This window comes from Limulus polyphemus, unplaced genomic scaffold (genome assembly GCF_000517525.1).
Source record: "Limulus polyphemus unplaced genomic scaffold, Limulus_polyphemus-2.1.2 Scaffold1616, whole genome shotgun sequence".
NCBI lineage: Eukaryota > Metazoa > Arthropoda > Merostomata > Xiphosura > Limulidae > Limulus > Limulus polyphemus.
Window position 1 is genome coordinate 168288 of NW_013667226.1, and position 6765 is coordinate 175052.

General features: G+C 34.5%; 1 protein-coding gene across 2 annotated transcripts in view; it reads left to right on the forward strand.

Annotated features, from left to right (window-relative positions):
* Positions 1–2965: 2965 nt before the first annotated feature.
* LOC111086990 overlaps positions 2966–6765 on the forward strand; it is a 37269-nt gene continuing 33469 nt past the window's right edge. Inside the window, exon 1 of one of the 2 annotated variants that reach the window (XM_022391999.1) lies at positions 2966–3019. The gene's annotated coding sequence lies outside the window, so the exon portion shown is untranslated. Of the gene's footprint in view, positions 3020–3066; positions 3139–6765 lie in introns of those variants that run through there. The other variant, XM_022392001.1, reaches the window with a different exon arrangement.

Consider the following 6765-nt stretch of genomic DNA (forward strand, 5'->3'; position numbering starts at 1 on the left):
TCGTCTCTCACGATCTGTCGACTTAGTTTTCGACAACTGTTATGTTTGTGGTTTTTTTTTTATGTTTACGCTGACATCATTTTAACAATGTTCCTTTGGATATGTTCTCTATTTTAAGTCTTTGGATCACACACAATTCAAATAGATGTTATTTTTTTATTTTTCGATCTCCATCCTGACATCACTTTTAACAATATTCCTCGGAGCACATTCACTTTAGGTGTTCTTGTCACTGAGGGTTCAGATAGATGTTCTCCTTTAATCATGACTTTTTGGAAATCTGACAGGGCGTTTTATTTTGACATCTTTAGAACCTTTTTTTGAAGAAACGATTATACAATTTTCATGTACGGGCAAAGAGGGAATCCTCAATAGCCGCGGCACGTAAAATTCTATTAGGCAGAATTAAAGTAAATTAAACTATGAGACCTTTTTCCTTTCTATTTTATATATTTTTATGCGCCAACAATACCATATTTGGGGCGCGCGTATACCCGATTCGATTTTATTACTCATCAGGATCTTTACCAGCCCACCCTTTTTACTTCTAAAGTTAATAAACAAGGGCATTTCGTTTCGTTTATACTTGATGATGTGACATTTCCAAAGCAATTACTATAAATATTTCTCAAAATCCATTTGCTTTTAAGAATTAGATAGATAGAGGTGATGATTTGAATGTGGGCTAATAGTTAGCTTAATTTGTCGCCCGATACCCCCCCCCCCCCAGACCAACCTCCTCACTCATGGCCTATTCAATGTATTTTTGAAATATGTTGATGTTCATGAAGATCTAGATGTCCAGACACTTCAGAAATTGGCTCCACATCCAATATACAGTTGAAATATTTACCTGGTTGCTTACAGATCCATGATTGGCCAGTATTTGGATACTGTACAAGGTATCTCCCATCATTACACAAAATTCGCGACCAACTTACTTTATCCCTTTAAAAGTTTTCACATTTTATGAAGATGTTCGACTACTTCAGCCCTTTAAAAGTGTTCACATTCACGATGATGTTCGACTACTTTAGCCCTTTAAAATTGTCACATTCACGATGATGTTCGGCTACTTTAGCCCTTTAAAAGTGTTCACATTCACGAAGATCAAGCTGCATAGAGAACACAGGTGATATCTTCTTACATGTGTCCACATTAGATACAGTAAAGTTGTTGTGATATTTATGAAAATAATTATCCTTAACGTATAGTGTGAAAAAGAAGGGAGGTTTGTGTATTCACAATAGAAATTAAAATAAAAATCTGTAGAAAATAACAAAGTGTTTCGAGTTTTTTTTCTTTAAGAAATAATTCGGATGCATTTGTTATATCATATTAATCGTCAATTTTATAAAGTACAGTATTTTGTTAATTTTATGCCTCCTTCATCAAGAAAGAGGTTGGCTTTTGGTGCTCGTGCCGCCATCTGTTGACATATTTTTATTTTAGATCTTGACATCCGTTAAACAAAATAAAACTGTTATATGGTTACTTTTTTTTTCAATTTAGTTTACGTCTTGCAGAAAAATATAGTTTGAAACTATAACAACACATATATTTGTTTCCTGATTCTTACATCCTCAACCTGTTAAGTCTATATTCTATCTCGTCTAGGAAAGACCAGTTTGAAATTGTGTAGTATGCAAATACTACATAACCTAATATCACATAGTGTGTATAATTTGTATCTACAAATTTAGTTAAGAAATTCTCAGTTCTTATTTCAAACGTGCTAGATTTAGTTGAGTTAATTCAGATGTAGCAGGTCTGATAAAGGAACTTATCTATTTTTTCATAGAACAGTTGTATTATTACTTAATCTACCTTGCATAAAGAAGACTGCTTCACCACTGTCACATGAAGCAGAGATACTTTGGAATTCTTGTGATCCAGTTTTCTGGCGGGTCATCTGCAGAAAAAAGGTGTTTAGTGAACACAGTTTGGACTTTTAAATCAGATTCTTTTCAAGCTCCGATGATAGTAGATTCATTTCAACGTTGAAGGAACCAGAATTTCTTGTTGGAGTCTCGTCTTTGTTTTAAATTTCTCTATTCTGCTGATCGTGTGCTGTTCACTTGCTTCACTTTTTAACCTGTCTTTGTTTCACAAAAACAATAATTCACTACCACATAATCAGCTATTCTTCCATTTTAGAATAGTGTTGTATTTGTACTTTAACATTTTGTCATGTTTCTTTCAACCTTCACTTGTTTTTCTGTATACTAGGTCCTTGAATCTCTAGTTTTTTGCATAAATCAGGTAACTATGTATTATGTGCAATCTTGAAATTACAACAGTTGTTAAGAATTATCCGTTTTGTTTTCAAACATATGCTTTTAAATTGGTGCTTCTCGAACTACAAGTACATTGGAGGGTAAAACACGGATGCTTCCTTGATTATGGAAATCAGAACAAAGTATAAGAAAACAGGAAAATTCATTGTTATTGATTTATGTGAAATTCTTCCCACGGTCTCTACAAAGACTTGATTTTAAAACTTCCCTTTGCTTTTAAGTTATATTTCATAATTTATTTTAAAGCATATTATGCTATTTTATTGTTAAAAACTGAAACAAACACCAAATTAGTTGACTCGAGGGTTTTTATTAATAGATATTTCATTACGTTTAAAAATGTTGTTGCTGTTTGAAGGACTGAGATTCTTTTACTGAAAATATTTTTTTTACATATAACCTCAACCACAACATGCGTAATAATTCTAAGGAAACTTTTAACATCAGGGCTAAACATTGTTCATCAAACATCTTGTAAGTTTAATAAACAAAAAGCTATTTGTTTAGTGCCAAGGGGATATTTTGTTTTCCTAGTTACTCACAATCCTTTAAACGCGCGCTTTGCAGAGACCTTGCCAAACCACGTGCTTTCCCTTAGTTACTAATCATGTTGTGGAATATTAATAAGAAGCGTACTGGTTAAACGACAACAGACTCCAGCAGGTAACAGTTCCGGATAAACTAACTCGTATAGTTTCCTACGAAAAGATTGATACTCAAAGGTAAGAGGTATGACAAAAAAAAATTAAATCTCTGGATGATATTTAAGGATGATTTAAACGGAAAATGAACATATCTGCTGTCGATCTGCTGAATTAAACAACCTGAACTGATCATCACTGTGAGTTAAACCTAAAGTTGTCTAATTTACTGCTGATTTAAACGAAAACCAAACTACTTTGTTACGGATTTCAATGGAAAATGAAGTTAGCTTGCTAGCGATTTAAACCTAAAGTTGTTTAATTTGCTGCTGATTTAAACGAAGAGTGGAATAACTTCCAACAATTTGAAGAGAACGTAATGTAATTTACTGATGATTTAAAAAGAAAGTTAACTAATTTGCTACTGATTGAAGTGAAAAATTAACTAATTTCTTATTGGTTTAAATCAAAAGTTAACTATTCTGCTACTTATTTAAACGGAAAATAAGTTAACATAGTGATTTAACCAAACATGATCTAATTTATTATTTATTTAAACGAAAAGTGAACTAGTTTTCTGCTAATTAGGATGGAATATGAAATAACATGTTTCGCGCGCTTTGAAAAAACACTCCAAAAACATGAATAGTTCAAAAAGTCTTGTAACTTTTCTGAACGTGTGCTGACTTCTACCGTAAAGCGAAGGAGTTAAGATTCAACATGCATAACGTTAACTAGGTTTTGTTTTGTGGTACTTATTACACTATCATAACTATAATATGTATTTAAGCATACCAGTGTGGTTAGATGTGTGTACGTAGGTTTATGATATTTTTTCATAAATATAAAAAAAGGAACTAAAATAATAATATGCTGAAAAAGTTTGCACCATGATATTGCAGATTAGCCTTCATAAAGCCAAAAACTAAATCCTTCGAGTACATATAACGCGCGAGAGATGAAACTATACTGCATTGCGTCAGCTAAACATTTGCTAAACAACGTCTTTTTCTCAACATCAACTGTGCTTTGTGTTCAGTTACCACTGTTTTGTAGTACTTTTAATTCACGCTTAACGCGATTATAATAAATCTAGGAGTTAAGAATGCAGATTGTTTGATCTCTGAGCCGATATCAGCCGAAAATTAAAAATGTAAAATGTATGTACTAATCTGACTAAGAAGACAAATTATGTCAAATATATTAACTATGCGCCACCATCAACTAATGAAAATTTCTATATCCTCTGCCAACATCACCCAATTGCCAAGGACTACAGTTTCTGTATCCTCTGCCAAAACCATTCAATAGCCAAGGACGACAGATTCTATATCCTCTGCCAACATTATCAATAACAAAGGACGACAGTTTGTATACTTTCTGCTAACGTCATCCAGTAGCTAAGGATGACACTTTCTATATCTTCTGCCAACAGCCAAGGACGACACTTTCTATGTCCTCTGACAACATCATCCAACAGCCAAGGACGACAGTTTCTATATTCTATGACAATATTGTCCAGAAGTGAAGTATAATAAATTTCTATACGCTTTGCGAACATCAAGTTCCGTTTAAATCAGTAGCAACGTAGATCAATAGCAAACATAAAATTGTCCTAAGTCCTATGACCAAACCAATTATGGAGCCACAAAAGATCAGAACGTTAGCTCCTTGGTAAATTGGCACTGAGTCCAAAAATTTGACATTCTTAATTTCCCAGCCCGGCATAACCTGGTGGTTAGGGCACGAGTCTCACAATCTGTGGGTCGAGAGTTCGATTCCCGTCAACGAAAATGCTTTCGCTTTCAGCTGTGGGAGCGTTATAATGTGACGGTCAATTTCATTATTCATTGGTAAAGGATGGTCCAAAAGTACGTGGAAGATGGTGTTGACAAGTCACCTTTCCTCTAGTCTATAACATGAAAATTGGAGACACATGAACCTTCGAGTAGCTTTGCACGAAATTCAACAAACAAACAAACAAATCTTAATTTCCGGCTGATTTTGGATTTTCGACGATTTCGATAAGTGTGAAACAAATTAACTATAAGACTGTGATAAATGAAAACCAAGCGATTTGATTACCTAGACAAATAATCTCCGAAAAAGAGAGGTACTGAATTTTGGAAAAAGTTACATCTTACCCCCTCCCCTCCCCCTTGGGAAGGTAGTGATTTTAATTAAAGATAGTTTAAACTTTTTTAGAAGGGGAGGAGGCAATGACTTGGAAAAGTTAACGTGGCAACACTTGTCTGTTAAACATTGCTTTAATTTTATACAAACATTTTAAGCTATTTTGTCTTCTTCCTCACACTAGTGTGTACAGTAATGGATTCGTTTGTCTTTTTATTCATGCAAGAGTGTACATCAGTGTGTTAATTTGTACAATCTTGACAGTGACAAGTGGATGCAGTGATGTAAATGTGAAAATGAGTAAGCAGCAGTATTATATCATTTTGGGTGGTGATATGCCGTTTCGGGATTCTGGATACAGTACACTGGGGGTCCCCTACTATTCTGGCAATGTCCGTTTGCTTCATACCATTCCTAGACAGTCGAACAACTTGACACCCTATAACTTCTGGCACTTAATGAGGCACGACTCTACACCAAGTACAGAGAAATTGTCTGAACAAAGCGTTGATCTGTTTTGAAAAATATTATACCAAAAACACACTCTTATATACAAAACAGATGTGTATGTTTGTTTTGACGAACAAATGCTCAAAACAACTCGTGCATGTTTGTCTAATCATACGTTACCTTCTCTGACTACTCGGGCATTTACTCAATAACTCCTACATACATGTAGAAAATAACATCAATACAGAACAGTGTGCAAACATTTTTGCCAAGTCTGTATTCTTCCTAACATCAGTATTTTTATTCCTCACACCGTTTGTTATAATAGTAAAGCGTTAGTTGTTTTCTCTCTTCAGACTAATGTGCACAATGATGTGTAACTTTTTACAAAAATTTTTAATAAATACCCAGAGTGAAATTGAGTATGGTTTAACAGTATGAAATAATATTATTCACATGAAAGAAGTGGCCATAAAAGTGAATCTGTGTCGCGAATACAGAAACGGATTTCTTAATCTGTCTATAAACGATTTGCACCGGAACTTGTTGATATCTCATGGGTGAAATCTTTACTCTAATAGGTGAAAAGTTAGGATATTCATAATGTTCTTATAGTCACAAACTTTTAACTTGACAGATAGCGTACAGTTACATTCAGCACATTACAGTTTTGTTACGTCTCATCATATGACAGTTCTGTTAATCCCATCATATGACAGTTCTGCTACATCCCATCATGTGAGATTTTTGTTACATTCCATCATGTGACAGTTCTGTTACATCCCATCATGTGAGAGTTCTGTTACATCCCATCATGTGAGAGTTATGTTACACCCCATCATATGACAGTTCTGTTACGTCCCATCATATGACAGATCTGCTACATCCCATCATGTGAGAGTTCTGTTACATCCCATCATGTGAGAGTTCTGTTACGTCCCATCATACGACGGTTCTGTTACATCTTATCATGTAACAGTTCTGTTACATCCCATAATGTTAAAGTTCTGTTACATCCCATCATGTGAGAGTTCTGTTACGTCCCATCATGTGAGAGTTCTGTTAGATCCCATCATGTGACAGTTCTGTTACATCCCATCATGTGACAGTTCTGTTACATCCCATCATGTGAGAGTTATGTTACATCCCATAATGTGAGAGTTCTGTTACGTCCCATCATGTGAGAGTTCTGTTACATCCCATCATGTGAGAGTTCTGTTACGTCCCATCATGTGAGAGTTCTG